A 17,195-nucleotide genomic window follows, 5' to 3' on the forward strand; every position below is an offset into this window, starting at 1 on the left:
CCCTGCAGTGCCGCCTTTGCTGCTGCTGCCGCCGCCGCCGATGGGCGCGGTTTGTGGTCGTCCTTGTGACGAAGCTTGCCACTTCGCTCAGTGGGGCCTTGCCAGCTGAAATAATAACGCTATGGGCACTGTCGCTATGCCGGTTGACTTTTGGTGCATCGGATAAGGACAACACTTGGACCGCTATTGGAGCACGTCACCAGGAGGTGGCAGTGAAGCAATGGATCATTAAATCTAACCGTGCGGATACTTTGAGTGTCGCCTTGTTCATGAATCTCGATTGAAAACTAATTTTTTTTTACAACTGCTTTTAGTGTTTTAGTGTTGTCGTCCTTCCCCCGCACCTCCGATGAGCACGGTTGGCTACGTACGGTGCGAAAGAAGGTCAACATACCATTGGAAACCTCATTTGCCAGTAACAAAATGTGATAATTGGTTTTTTGACCCTTTTATCTGGCAACAAAACTGACACCTTTTTCACAAGGAGTCATGTTTACATTGACCACAATACCTGCAGTCGGAACGCAAACAAAAAACCACAACTCTGATAATGTATGTGGCACTGTCCTTGAAATTGATTGGTCCACACCCGAGACAGCTTTCTTTAGAGCCTCGTCTCACATGGTGTTGGACCAGTGCCAATACATTATCAGAGTTGTTGTTTTGTGTTTGCGCAGATATTGTGGTCAATGTAAACATGACTCCTTGTGAAAAAGGTGTCAGTTTTGTTGCCAGATAAAAGGGTAAAAAAACAATTATCAAGTTCAACATACTTACACGCATACAAGTGTGCAGCTATTGGAACAAGTCACCGGGAGGTGACAGGAACGCAATGGATTATTAAATCCATCTGTGCGGAGCTTTGAGTATCGCCCCCTTTGTATTTCCGGGCATCTCTGTGTATACTCCCAATACGAAGCCACTCAATGGAATTGGCCAAATGTCCCGGTGCAGGACACTCCTTTAAAGAGTCTCGGTGAAGCTTTGCTCGGTAGATAATTGGCATCATCATTATCATTATTTTTTAAGTGCTAAAGTGTTCAAACCCATTCTGTAGAGGGCACATTTCCAAAAAACAAAGTATGAAGATCTTGGAAGATTTTGATTGAAAGCTTTCGTGACTGCAGGGATTCATATTCTTGGTTCTTTCGGTAAAGTCACCACGTAGAAGGGAAACAACACAAGCAATCTGATGATGATTGCTTGTGTTGCAATCGAAACGTCGTGAGAATTTTATTGTTTTATATTTTTATTACTTTATTATTTCCCTTCTACGTGACTTTACCGAAAGAACCAAGAAAGCTTTAAATAGAAAATTAAATGGTCCTTATTTACGCTAAAACAGATCATGTGTAACCCTTTGCGTTCCATTGCTGGATGAAAGTATCTCCCCACGCTGTCGATCGTTGTGGTTGTTTGACCATATTTCACCACGCTGGTCAATGCGGGTTTCTCAAAGGGCAGGCAAAGGTCTGGCACCGACATCATTCACCACTGATGTTAGTAGTGATCAGGAATGGAACCTAGGTTTCCAGGTTCATAGTGCAGTATGCTAACATTTGTGCCACCACTCCAACCCGACAATACAAAGAACTGTAACTTAAATTCAACGGGCTCCTAAAGTAAACGTGACAGCATAATTAATGTCCAAATAAGCTACTGCAAATATCAGTAGGGCTTTACGAATGATGATAATGTCAATGGCGAGGATGACAATGATGATGCTCATGATGATGATGACGACGACGATGATGACAACGGTGATGATGATAATGGTAATTATGACAGTGATTCCGATGTTCATGATGACAATGGTGATGACAACGATGACAGTGATGACGATGTTCATGATGACAATGGTCATGATGACAATGATGATGACAATGGTGATGACGACGATGATACAGTAATGAGGATGTTCATGATGATGACAATGATGATGATGCCGATGGCGATGTTTAACGATGACAGTGATATGACGGCGATACGATACAAAACGTTACGACTGTACTGGGAAGCGATGTGCCCACAGGGAGGATAGCCGCTCGCGGTTGAACTGCAGCTCACCGGCACGGACGCAGTCAACGGGGGCTTGGGAGATCGAACGGTGGCAACAACCGCTGAGGGCAAAGCAGCTCGAACGGAGCCGCCTCGGTGATCGGTGCCCGGAGACGGGGGCGAGACCCACGGCCACACGTACACAATGTAGATCATGATCGTCACCAGAGCGCCACGGTGGCCAGATGTTAACTACCTCGCCTGGTTTACAGGAGGTCGTGGGTTCAATTCCGATCCTGCCGCCTGCTGCTGCTGCTGTACATTTGGAGTTTGCGTGTCTCTCTTCTTCACCGTGGGCGCGTGGATTTTTCTCTGATGCCAACGGGTTTTCCCTCTACATTCAGAAACATGCGTTTAGGGGCCGTCCATAAATGACGTCACGCGATTTTTGACCCCCCCCCCTCGTCACACGGCGTCACAAAAAGTCAGACCCCCCCTCAAATATGACGTCACAAAGCTCTGCCCCCCCCCCCAAATAAAACATGCTTAAGATCGCTTTAAACTATTGTCATTGTAGTGCGTATTTAATGTGGCGCTGCACTCTGATGTTGTAGGAGAAAACATTTATTAAAAAGTCTATTTAATTAAGTAGAACGTGCTCTCTATATTTGTTTAAAGTTGCGCATTTTGACGTGACGTCTCATCACACATCGTCACAAATGTCTGTCCCCCCCCCCCCCCAGGTGCGTGACGTCATTTATGGACGGCCCCTTAGAGTATTTGTTTGCCATACATTTCTACATGATAAGCCACTTTCTTGAGCTATCATTTGTGGCCAGGTCGCTTCTGAAAAAGAGATATACAGCTCAGTGGGCCTTACCTGGTAAAATAAAAAAATAGTTCCTAGTTTTTGTTAAATGCAGTTTATCAAATTGTGAGTGTTATTCCCCGCACAGGCGTTGCTTTTTTTCTGTGGCCTTCTCCGGTTTCCTTCTAAAAATTCGTCGCTGGAATTGACGAGTAGAGAGGGCTCTTAAACTCTCCTCGTTTTAAGACCGGTAGCCAGTGTAATGATAAGAGAGCCGGAGAATTATGGTCACGTAATGGGGTTCGGGTGTACACCCTAACTGCTGCATTCTGAAGTGAACTGCGGCTCTTGAAATATTGAGTTTCTTGCCGAATTCGAAAAAAAAATGTCTCTACTTATATTTTGTTTCTGCCGACCCCTGCACTTACGCGAACTCTTTCACAGTCGAGGGTCCCTGTGAAGGATGCATTCAATTTGTGAAGCATGCATTCAATTTGTGAAGCAACATTTATTTTATCCCCCGTCATAGCTCGTAACAACATTTAATCTTGAGCCACCGTCTTGCAGCCTCGTTCAGTAAGAGGCCGAATTATCTCGAGTTATTCCGGCCATCTGTGCGTCGACCCAACTAACGCCCCTCTTCAACCCTCTGCGCAAGTCGCGTTTCCCTTTTGAGCTGTCACTCAAAGCGTGCGTTCTCTTCAGGATTCACGACAATATCCTCGCCACCTCGGTCTTCGCGCCAGATGAAAGCTCTCCATATCAATCGTTCTGCACATTCACATCCTGCTTTTGCCGACAGCGACTTCGGCTCGCAACAGCCAACGGGTGCGTTTCAAGGCTGCGCTGGGTGAGAAATTAAGCATCGAAGTAAAGCCACTCTCGAGCGGGCTGATGAGGCAAGGCAACGGGACGCAACGACAGAGCCGAGACCCGGGAGAACACTGCCAACTACAGAGGAGAGACAATGCCGGTTCGTAGGAAGAAACCCCGGGGCCCTGCCAAAGGAACGGTGAGTTGTCCAACACTGGCTAGTGGCAGCCCTCAACGCAGACAAGGGCTGCTCAACCTGTTATCCTTTTAGGGCGGCGTTCTTCACTAATATTCAGAGGCGGAGGGACCACTTTCGCCTATACGTCAGCAGCGTCAGGGCCGCCACACATTTGTAACCATTGTGGATTTGACAGCAGCGCGATGACGATGATGATGACGATGATGATGGGGGACGTTTTCACCCGTCGTGTATTGTCAGGGTGCCGCGCGTCAGCGGCCGCACTTAAGGCCACCCGGGGCCGCCAGTGGCCGCCAGTGGCCCCTAGAGGCATCGCCATGGAGAACACTGCTGAGTGGGGGGGCCCTCTGTAGATTTAATGATTGGACTTGACTGTTCCACCACCACCACCACCACCTATGTCCGTCTATAAAATACGTATTGGCAAATCTGCGCGATACTTGAGCTAATTGATTAGCCCCATTGTCAACCCCAAGAAACCTAAGACGTCCATCTGATTGCCTTTTAACGATTCCAATAACAAGAATTGGAATTGGTGACGACGCCTTTGCCGTTGCAGCACCGACGTTTTTGGAACAACGACCTTGTTTCCTCCCTTAATCTCCATTAATATGTATAAAAGGTAAAGTTGTGATTATATGTGTCTGTGCAAAATGTTTAGCGGACTTCCCGACATGCAACAAACTTTAAATTTGCCATGTGGGTACTTTCCAGACTGTACACCATGCAAAATTTATAAAAAAAACACTTGTTTTTTTTTTGGAGGGGGGGGGGAGCTCAATAATACATATTTTTACTGCACGGCCAGTGACCTGGGACGTCAAATCTGTCACGTGACCATGGCATGTGGAAGCGTAACGCATTGGAGTGTAGTGGTTAGCGCTATGCTGCGCTACGAACCCGGCGTCCCGAGTTCGATTCCCGCTCACGGCCACCACCGGTGACGATTATTTTTACCGGTCCTGGGCCTCCCCTAGGTCGACTCAGCCTCAGCCTCAAACGCGTAACTGGTGTGGTGTGTGAACATCGTCATTGGGGAGACAAAGGCGACCGGGCGTGTTGAATCCAAGTCCCGGGCGAAGCCGGGTAGTTAAGCTAGTTGTAAATACATCTTCCTTCAAGCAGAAGATTCGTGCTGGATACAATCACATTTGCAAATGTGATTTGTAACCTTCGCACTTATCTCCCTTGTACTGATAGCTCAATTTGAATGGGCAATTGCATTGAAGGACTGCGTCTTGTCTTGGTGTGGTCTGGGACTGTTCTTGCTGTTGTTTTGCTGCATTGCCCAAGCTTGGGAATTGGTGTATTTATGCAATTTTAACTTATGTATTTTATTTAGTGATTTATTTATAGTGATTCACTTACCTGTCCTATACTTTGCACTCCTGTGGGTGTTTTTTTCATTGTTCGTTGCCATAACTTTCTGACCCGCCCCTATTGGACATCTGTCATAAACAGCTTCATAGCTCATCGGATTTCTCCAGGATAAATAAGAGATTCTGATTCTGAAACGCTCCACTGTTGTTCACCTTGGTCATTGCAGTTCCGGTTTTTAAATGCGACTTTCGAATTGAAACGATAACTACTTTTTTATTTCACCACATAGCCAGGAGTGGCATATAAAGATGCCATTGCTTTAATGACTAAACCTTACAGGATTCATAATTTAATGTTGGGTCAGGTCGCGGGAGTAAGATGTGTGTCGTCCACCCTTCTCCACCCGACGCAACCAATCAATAAAGTTGTCACGTGAACACACGCGCCAGATTATCACTGCTTCAACACCACCGGTACGTTGGAGAGCTGTGTCGGGTGGTTGCGGGTGTACAACGCAAATTTTACTTACGCATTCTGACCCAAAATTTCACTATGAATCACATTGCTGGTCGTGAAAACTGACGCGTGTTAAATTCACGCTTTAGGATTTAGCGCAATGCTTTGGTATTGCACTTCAACCATTCTAACGCCGCACGTATTTGTTTCAGAATCCGAATATTTATTGATATTGGTGGAATCCGATGAGCTGTGAAACTCTTTTTCACAGATCTCCAGCATGGCCACGGGGTCAGAACGTTTATTGGGAGGCCCAAAACACGAGCTCACCCCACCACCCCCTTTGGGCTGCAACCCCCAAATCCTCCGCGTGAATCCAGCCCGGATCACGACGGGGAGAGGCCGTAAGAATGAAAACCAAGGCTGAGGACGTTCGAGAAAAGTGAACTGCAGAGTGTCTTAAGTAATGGGTGTGGGACCAGCACCACTGCAGATTGATTAGGAGGGGTGGGGGGGAGGGGAATGAAAGACTAAACCGGCATTAAATATTGACTTGAAGTTTTCGTGACTGAAGGAATTCATATTTATGGTTCTTTCGGTAAAGCCACGTAGATAGATTAAATTTTAAAAAAAACAATATCGCGATATTTCTCACCTGATGACGATTGCTTGTGTTGCGATCGAAACGTCGTGATGTTGTTATTGTTTTTATTATTTTTATTCTGACAATTTGTTTATTATTTGATCTATCTACGTGGCTTTACCAAAAGACCCAAGAATATAAACGAGCATTCTTCATCGCAAGGCCCGCGGGCCACTGACGGGCCCTGCTGACCTTTAGTGCAGTTCGTGACATGCGGCTCCCGACAATACACAACAACACGTGACAACACCCCGACAATACACAACAACACGTGACAACACCCCGACAATACACAACAACACGTGACAACACCCCGACAATAGACAACAACACGTGACAACACCCCGACAATACACAACAACACGTGACAACACTCCGACAATACACAACAACACGTGACAACACCCCGACAATACACAACAACACGTTACAACACCCCGACAATACACAACAACACGTGACAACACCCCGACAATACACAACACGTGACAACACCCCGACAATACACAACAACACGTGACAACACCCCCATCGTGCTGTCAAATCCCAATGGTTTCAAATGTGTGGGGTCCCGCACGCGGATGCCTTATCGGCGAATGTGGCCCCCCCTCTCAAAATTAGTGAAGAACACTGCTGTAAACAGACTAAACCCATATTCTTGGTTCTTTCGGTAAAGTCACGTAGAAGGGAAACAACAAAATAATAAAAATATAAAACAATACAATTCTCACGACGTTTCGACCGCAACACAAGCAATCATCATCAGGTGTGAAAACCACAGCAAGAAAACAAGCAATCATCATCAGGTGTGAAAACCACAGCAAGAAAATTTTCTTGCTGTGGTTTTCACACCTGATGATGATTGCTTGTGTTTTTTACCTTTTCTTGTTTCATTGTATGTAATGGCAGAGATTAGGGATTAATAAAGTAAAACCATAACCACAATCATATTCACATAAATATATTTTATGGAAATATATTGGGGGGGGGGGACATTTTGAGCATATTTGAATATTGGGGGGGGATGTGTTACGGCCTTGCACTACACTTTGCACTACTACATTAAACACTGTCTACTGTACACACTACTACACTACTACTGCCAACTCTACACTACTACTCTACACTACTACTGCCAACTCTCGTGGGGAATTCCCAGGCGTTTCCAGGCCAGCCGAGCGACATCGTCTCGCCAGCGTGTCCTGGGCCGGCCCCGGCGCCTTGGCCCAGAGGGACGTACTGGCCGGTAGAGTTCCAGGGGGAAGTCTATCAGGGGACATCCTTACCCGGTGTCCCGAACCACCTCAACCGGCTCGTATAGCAATGCTCTACGTAATGGGTTTTAATCCAACCCCCTGCAGCCTCTAGAGACGCATTCACGGCAACGTGAAATGTAGATACTCGCTTCGTGAATTGTATCTGGGCACTGAATCGGGACGCTTCATCGAATCCCTGGACCTACGGTTTGGGGAAGCGAATTGTTCCAACTCCTCGTGTTTGGTAGAGGATGCCCCTGGGGCTCTTTGCTGCCACGGGTGCCCTAGGGGCTCATCGTTGTTGTTGTTGTTGGTGGTGCCGGGCCCTGGTGTCTTTGGGGCCGTCCATAAATGACGTCACGCACCTAGGGAGGGGGGGGGGGTCAGACATTTGTGACGATGTCTGACGTCACATCAAAATGCGCAACATTAAATAAATATAGACAACACGTTCTACTTATATTTTTATATTCTTGGTTCTTTCGGTAAAGTCACGTAGAAGGGAAACAATAAAATAATATTACCGAAAGAACCAAGAATATAAATCCCTGCAGTCACGAAAGCTTTAAATATAGACAACACGTTCTACTTAATTAAGTAGACTTTTTAATTAATGTTTTCTCCTACCACATCAGAGTGCAGCGCCACATTAAATACGCACTACAATGACAATAGTTTAAAGCGATTTGAAGCATGTTTTTTTTTATGGGGGGAGTGGGGGGCAGAGCTTTGTGACGTCATATTTGAGGGGGGGGGGTCTGACTTTTTGTGACGCCGTGTGACGAAGGGGGGGGGGGTCAAAAATCGTCCAAAATCGCGTGACGTCATTTATGGACGGCCCCTTTCCCGTGCTGTGCCCGGGAGTCGATCTCCTCTCTCTCTCTCTCCCTCGTGTCTCCTTACACCTGAATGACAACTTTAGTTTTGGTCTTTAACCAAAATAGTTCGAGAGGCACATCACACGCATAGCTACCTGGTACACAGACACAGACACATCACGTATACAGAAGATGACAAACACATTCTGACTTAAATAAACAAAATAGGTGATGGAATAAACTTCGTTTATTTATTTTTTCACCCATTTAGTTATCCTTTAGCAATACAGTTCGACTGTTGTGCATTTTGTTGTCACCAAGACATTCCATAGTGACCCATTGCCTGCCATGTGTAATCAATTGTCTTTACATTAAATATTTTGTAATATTTAAGTTTTTTTTTTTATTTTTTAACGGCTGCCCGCAAGGGGGAAGCCAAAGAGCCGCATGTTGCTCCTGTTCTAAACTCCTGGTGTTTGGTAGAGGATGCCCCCAGGGCTCATCGCTGCTGCCCCGGCTGCCAAGGGTGCCCTTGGGGCTCATTGTTGTTGTTGGTGTCGAGCCCTGAATGTTTTGTCCTTGGCTGTGCCACTATTTTCTCTCCTCTCTCTCTCTCCCCCCGTGTTCCCCCACCACCACCACCACCACCCCTCCTTCTACTGCAGTGTATGTTTGAACAAAGTGTCTTGAGATGAAATTGCATTTCCAAGACGTGTACACTTAACGCTGATGCTGTCGCCGTCGTTGTTGCAATTTAATCACGTGACATTTGAACTTGGCGGTGCTCCCTCCGAGTAAAATGTTTAAAAACAAACTCAGGTTGTATATAAAAACAAAACAAAACCCAGTGGGAAATCATTAAAAGTTAAGGCAAAGTGGTTCATTGCTCAAACCACCTCCACTGAGAATCCTAGTATTCCACATTCCACAAGTTTAAGGTCTGATTATTATTGATTATTATTCACATCCATTCTGTTCTCTGCTGATTTCCCTCAAAATAAAACTGATTAACCCCTGAGAGATGATTATCGGCTGAATTCATCCACGGCCAGGATGAGAATTTCAAATCGAATGTTCTTGCCTCAGTGCTATCCAGCTGGATGGCTCTATGTTTTTCGTGCTTTATTATTTATGCCTTGGATTTTTTTTCTCTCCGAATTCTGCTTTCGGTCCGGATATTGCCACGTGGAACACTCCATCGTGGTTATTTGCTACGCATTTTCAACGAGCAACTGATGTAATTAACTCGACGTTCGTTCGCTCATTTATCAGCCGGCAGTGTGTGCGAAATTTTAATGAATCCTGAAATGAGCCGGCAAGTTTCAGCCAAATTACCGGGCAGCCCAGGAGGTGGTTTGGGGCCTGAGTGACTCTGCCTACCCACAGGGCAGGTGCCCCTGGACACCGCTGGCTGCCTCTATATAAACACCACCCTGCGAGGCGTAGGTGGACGAAGCAGCACTCGGAGCACTGCGGTCGGCACATTTTAGAGGGAGATAAGTTTGATAAATATCCTCCAAGGTACGTAAAGCTGTCGAATGTTTCAGATAAATTGAAACAATGGGGGGGAGGGGGGTTGGCGGTGGTTGCGCCGGCACAAATAATGACTCAACGCGTTCGTTAATAATAATAATACTGTGTCGTGTTTTTACGCATGTGTTGTTGAGGGTTTGTTGTTTTAATGTTTCAGGTGAGACGGAATTTCCACTGTGTTCCTTGGGGTATGCGAGACGTTTCGCTTAATTCCTGTTGAATAATTTTGACGCATATTTTTTTTTGTTCAATCGTAAAAAAACCCATATCGCCGCTAATTTTATCCTCATTAATATTCCTGCAAAAAAAAAACAATCCTCGAGTGTATAGTAAGGTAAGTGAAGGTAGATCTGATAAGCCGCTGGTTTTATCGACACAAGTGCAGAGTCGGCAAACATTTGATGCTCGCACGACGACAAAGTTGTAAATAAATACCGTTTTCAAAACGCATTTGCTGTTTTTCTCGACTCACCGATATAATCTCGACCAAAACATTCCACGGGACAAAATACTACCACTGTTATGTCAAATTATAATCACCACAGTAATGGAAGAGTGGCCACGCAACCCAAACTATGGACCATATAGCAATCCCATGGAGACATATATAGATACATAGAGACTTTTGGAGATGCATAGAGATACAGTATGTTAAAAAGACAGGCCACAGTACAACTGTGGCCATACAACCCAAACTATGGACCATGTAGCAAACCACTGTAGTCTACGCTCCTTCAACAGAGGAGGAACAGCAAAACGACACGAACTCTCTCCTGAAGCCCTTGGTCATGGCTAGCAGACCTCGACATTGTCATTCAGCTTTCTGAACATATTGCCAAACGCGAGAATATAATAATTTTTGAAATACATTTCAGGAAGACAAAGATCCTCCACGTAGCCTTTGACAGACTGTTGGGGCAAGTGCTGTTTGCAAGCAGAACGATGCACGAAGGGGTGGGTAGCCAGCACCACGCCCGACCGCCTTTGTCTCCCCAGTGGGGATGTTTAAACACTGCAATAGGTACTCATTTGAAGCTGAGCCGACCTAGGGGAGGCGCAAGACTGGTTCAGATACTCGTCACTGATTTTAGTCGTGAGTGGGAGTCGAACTCGGGTCATCGGGTTAGTAGCGCAGCGTGCTAACTGCTACACTACCGCTCCCCACATTTCACTGACTATACAATAAATTATTTCTTCCTGCCTCAGCAGTCCGCCTGCTGTATTTTTTCACCTGAAGACGATTGCTCGTGTTGCGATCGAAACGTCGTGATTTTTATAAAAAAAATCTATCTACGTCACTTTAACGAAAGACCCAGAGAGTATGAATTCCTACAGTCACGAAAGCTTTAAGTTAAGATTTATACAATAAAACATGCATGTTATTCCATAACATTCATCGGCACACATGTAAATACAAACGGTCGCTTAAATAAAAAAAAGCGTAATTAGTTTATTTTGGATTACATAATTGTGTTGGTATAATGCAATTTGTTTTTTACTATAACCCTCCACCCGCCAGAGCCAATCAAATTCAAGTCATCACGTCATGGGCAAACGTGCCGATTGATTTGGTGTTTTGGCAAAACCGCTGGACCGTTGAAAAGCAAGTGGCCAGCTGAGTCAGACTGACAGGCGCCACCGGCTGAACATGTGAGTTCTTTCCAAGCGCATTCCGCTTGTGCGCGGCCGTGCTTTGAAAGGGGAGCAAAATGTGCGTAAATATCACGCATGATAGTGGTGGGTAGACAAAAGCCAAACTGTAGATCTGTACGATATGTATACGTTAATCTATTTATTCACCCAGTGAGAGCCGAATACAACTAATCATCCATCAGGCATGGACTCAGAACCATAAAAAAATATTATAATTACCTATTATTCAGCTTGTTTATCCAGGAAAGCCTCACTGAGTCTCAATAATCTATTTTCAAGAGGGCCCTGCCAAGTTTTTCCGTAGTCGGCAATGATGCTGGTGCCGTGTGTAATCCCAATTTGAGTGATTTACAGGTAGTTTTTCAGTACTGGGACGCTTGGCCCATTCCAATTACGTTGTTTGTTTGGTTAGCTCTGGGAGGAAACCGAAAAACCCGATGGAAACCCATGCAGAACAGGGGGAGGAACAAACAAACTCAACACAGAGAGGCACCCGAGTCAGGAATCGAACTCGCTGCGATGCGCGAGAGTTGCCACGGTGTTGCCATCCCGCCGCCCAGCAATTCCACACATTGTTGAAAGCTATTGTAAGAAATATTTGGCGATAACTACGTTGGAGGCACAGTGGCGCACAAGCACAAATCACAAATAAATCACCCAACTCATTCGCCAATAAAGGCCCTTCTTCATATCACACGATGAAAGAGGGCCTTTGACCATTTGCCCGAAACGTCACCATATATATTTAAACATCCGGTCTTCGACTTCAGTCGGTTCGTCTTACGTCAATCCGCACTTACGGAAGGTCGCCAATTGCCACAGCCGCGTTGTTGCCGACAGCGTTCGAAAACGCACCTACGGCACCACGGTGTCGAGATGCTAACTACATTGCCTGGTATACAGCAGGTCGTGGGTTCAATCACGACCCTGCTGTATATTTGGAGTTTGGATGTTCTCCCCGTAGTCGCGTTGATGTTTCTCCAGTTTCCTCCGGTTTTTCCCACACAAATTTAGAATCAACGCGCGTTTAGAGGATTTGGCTGCTATACATTTGCACGTGATAGGCCACTTCGTTGAGCTATCATTTGTGTCCGGGTCGCTTCTGAAAAAGAGCTGTATAGCTCAACGGGGTCTTGCCTGGTAACAATAAAAAAAAACAGTGTAGTAAAAACTTTTTTTTATATATATATAGGCACGAGGTGCTGATTCAGGCGCTGCCCGGTTCCGCGCACAAACAAACAATCGGAACGTCACCCAGTCAGTCTGCCTCCCGACGCAGGGCTCCGGTGCTAAGCCTCTGTGCGTTCTTAGAGGTTTTTTTTCTTAAAGCGTTTTTATTTTATGTCATCCTTAAAAATGGCTGACGAAAGGAAATGTCAGTGCTCCAGTGATGGTAAGAAACGTAGCAGAAAGGCCATGACTGTTTTCAGTCCAAATAAGCCAGGAATTACGCAGAATAAAGGAGAGAACTCTCTAAAAGCTATTATTGTATGCTTTGGGTCTTTCGGTAAAGTCACGTAGATAGGTTCAAAGTAAATAACAAAAAAAATACAAAAAACTACGACGTTTCGGTCACAACACAAGCAATCGTCATCAGGATGAAAGATCAGGAGCTATTATTGTACTTTATATATAATTGGTAGTTGATTAAATCAACGATTTGTATTCATATCTATGAAACGTTGCATATCGGACCCTTGGTCAGGAACGTAATCTCCTATTGTATCATCGTCTCTGTGAGAAAATGTGATGCTGGTCCAAGGGCCGCCTGTATTTTCTTTCCTCTTAAGGCAGTATTATTGTTCAGTTTTTGAAAAATATGCGTGTATATATTTGTACAAGATACCGCAATGCAAGAGGGGTAATTAATTTGAGGCGTCAAATAATTTCCGTGCCTGGAGGCACATTTTTATTAAGCTCTACACCCAGTAGAATCAACGTTACTTACACCCGGCTAAAGCATCGAGTTACTATCAGGAGATATGGCCCTGCCGAGACTCACAGGGATGAAGGTCACAGGGAAATGTCTCAAAACCAACCATAAGAATTGCAGTGAAAATTGGCAGTCATGTGTTTTTTTTTTTAACTAGGTCAAAGGTGGTAGGTAGGTAGCAAACAGTTCGTTATAGATACCATAGGTCCCGAGTTCCTTCCGGTCAGAAGGAGACCTTAGACAACTCTGTACGAAGCAAAGGTCACGTGAGTAAATTCTGTGGCTGACTCACGACCGGGCGGCAGTGGCTAGGCAGATGGCGCCGTGATCCAGCACTGTGTAAGGCAGCGAGGGTTTGTGGATCACACAAAATTACAAAATGTTGCGAAACTCCCTTCAAATTGTCATCGAGATGCCTGTCTCGGTAAGCAGAATGCGGCACAGAAAAAGTGTGGACTGATATCATCTGTGCCTTCTGTATGGCAGAGAGTGTTGCTTCCACCTACGGCAATGGGCTTTCTCCAGGCGTTTTCGTTTCCTGCCACACTCAGTAAAATATAGAGAACTGCAGAGCATTGCTGAGGGCATCGGCTCACCGCCTGGGAGCCTTCCGGGGTACTGGTCTGTGGTTTTTAGTCAGCGATTTGTGAGATGCAATTTGCATGAATTTATGTTGATGCAGATTAAGTACTAAATAAAAGTTCAGCTTCGTGGTGATATTTAAGTGACACATATCGTCCGTCCAATCGTTTCGTAAACTCTTGCGGGAGTTACCGCTGGTGCCTCTGGCGTAATTCTCTCAAGGCTGTGCTTCTACTTGTCATTTTCCATATAAATACAAGCAAAATGGTAATTGCCTAAACCTCCGTAAGCCTCCTCTTATTTAGAACTCGTGTTATGAGCATCATCAATATCATAATAACAATAATAATTTGCACTTCTAAGGAGCCTTTCCGTAAAAAGCCTCGAGGCGCGTGAAAACAAGGAAGATGTCTTCTTGGTTCTTTCGGTAAAGTCACGTAGAATGGAAATAAAATAATAAAACATAATAAAATAAAATTCTCACGACGTTTCGGCCACAACACAAGTAGCCTTCTTCAGGTGAAGAAACAGGACTGTCCAGAAGACCGCGCTTGAGTGAACACTGCCAAGCATGGACAGCGTCTTTTAAGCTGTGTGGGAGAAATTAACATATGAATTAGCATGTTAATGGAAGATTATCAAGAAAAAACCGGGTGGCGAAATAACAGCCAAAGAGGAACAAAACTAATCAGGAGACAAAACCAATTACGATTTAACAACAGATTATTTGCCTCGCTTCAAACCATATTAAAAAATCAGATTCATAAAAAAAAATTCAAAATAATCATAAATTGTTTTCTTTTTGGCATTTTATTAACATACATTTTTCAAATCGTCATTTGCATTTATATGGGGTTATTTTTTTTTTTTACGTGAAAGACATTTCCCTGAAACGCAATCTCGGCGACAGGCAGGCAGGCAGGTCACTGAAAGTTGACGTCCAAATCCGAGCGACGATTGGAAAAGGGCTCAGGCGGGCGACTTAAACAGCAGCTGTTATTCCAACATTGGGAGCATTGATTCAGCAACACTGACCACACCGCCCTCAAATCCACATATCAGCTACTCACGCTTGAACAAAGTCACCCCCACAAGTTCAGCGCATTTAATGGAGGTCTCAGCCAAGTCGCCAATGGCTGCACAATACGTAAATATGTCATCAGTTTTTCAACGTAACGAGGCAGAAATGTTTTACAAATTTCAATTGAAAGGTCAGATAAAGAATGAATCGGTAAAATATTGTACGGTACATTAATTCAAGTGGAAAGTCGTTGTTTATACGTTATGAAGGGGTCGTGTCAAGTATTGAGCGAAAGCTCTGGATTTAGCAAAGCATCCGTTAAAATAGAGCATTACATTTAAGATACCCTTTCTGGCAATAGAACAAGTGTTAAGATCTTAAAAGACCAAAGTGAAACCTTTTGCAAGGGATCATGTCTGCATTAATCACATATTCTTGTGGTGAACATGCAAACAAAAAAACATGCTCTGACAGTATGTGCATTGTCTTTGAAATTGATTGGTCCACACCAGAGACAGATTTCTTTAGAGCCTAGTCTCAAACAGTGTTAGACCAGAGGATGCCAAAAGGCGAACAGAAAGGGTAAAACTTATTCTCTATAAAATATTGACTTAAAGCTTTCGTGACTGCAGGCATTCATATTCTTTGGGTCTTTCGGTAAAGCCACGTAGATAGAAATATAAAATTAATAAAAATAATAACAATATCAGGACGTTTCGATCGCAACACAAGCAATCGCCATCAGGTGAAAATATAGTGGGAGAGCTGCTGAGGCAGGAAATATAAGAATACAGCATGCATATTTTTCACCTGATGACGATTGCTTGTGTTGCGATCGAAACATCTTGATATTGTTATTTTTTTAATTAATTTTATATTTCTATCTAAGTGGCTTTACCGAAAGACCCAAATAATATTATTCTCTATTCTTATATTTTGATACTGACAAGGGAGGTCCCATGATTTAAGATACATACTTAACAATAACTAAAATCTATATAATGTATTTTATTTATCTATCAAAGATCCACTACAGGGGTGCCTTATATGAAGCCTATTCTGAATAAAACTAATTATTTGGTGATGCCACTGCGTTGGCAGTGTTGTACGAGCACAGTTAATGAAGACAAACTCAACAGATCGGTCAATCATACTGTGGCCTGAAAATGAAAACAAATCTCTAATGGGCTACATTTTGAGAAAAATGGTCTTTTTGGAAAGTGCACAGATTCTAAATCCATCATCGCACTAAACTAAGAATCATTCAGCATCCACCCACGAACCACACATTCCCTTCTCAATAAACCATGCTTATTAAAAAAAAATATCCTGACCAGGTTTAACGTACAAACCACAGGGGGAATTACTGAAATCACGATGGAATCTGTCCGACGAAAATATGTGGTAGTGCAGCGGTAGTGCAGCGATACCCCGATTTACGTCTCCCCCTTTTCTGTCGATTCGCATATACGTCGTCACTTTAGCATTAACACCGCCACCCGATTTACGTCGCCTCAACCCCGCACTCACGTCGCTGACAGCACAGTCGTCCGTCCTTTCTCGTTATCCGTCGCCTCTCAGCCTTCGCCTCCACCACCTGACTACCCTGTGAATCGCTTCGATCGACGCCCTTTCGATATTCGTCGTCGTGACACCTTTCATGAATGCATCCCCGATGTAAACCGGGGTATTACTGTACCATGACCTGACTTTGAGCGACCCGAGTTCGATTCCTGGCCACGGCTAAGGGAGTGAAATTAGCCAACCCGGCACTGACCAGCTTGGCGAGGTATCGTCAAACATCCCCCACGACCTTTGCGGCGTGGGGGATGCCTTCGTCCCGTGGATTGCGCAAAGAGGCCGTGCGGTGTTAAAACAATAACAATTCTAATTTGTTCAACAGCTTCATCATCAGCGCCTGCCGGAGGGGGCTGGCGAGAAATCAGAAGTGGAGGGCGGTGTGCTGGATCGTGGTTCCAGGGATGGGTCGTATGGGGTAATAAGTTAATAACGTTTAATATTTATATGACGGCGTCATTCATGCAAATTGCTTCTCGAAACGCCGTAGCATTCGTAGGGTGCGCAGTTTTTGGCCCGGCAGGAGCGGGAAACCAGAGGCAAGTGGGAAGGAAGGCAGGCAGGCAGGCAGAATCGGGTGTAAA

Source organism: Petromyzon marinus, chromosome 17 (assembly GCF_048934315.1).
Source record: "Petromyzon marinus isolate PM22_M1 ecotype Great Lakes invasive population chromosome 17, UKy_Petmar_22M1.pri1.0, whole genome shotgun sequence".
Taxonomy (NCBI): domain Eukaryota; kingdom Metazoa; phylum Chordata; class Hyperoartia; order Petromyzontiformes; family Petromyzontidae; genus Petromyzon; species Petromyzon marinus.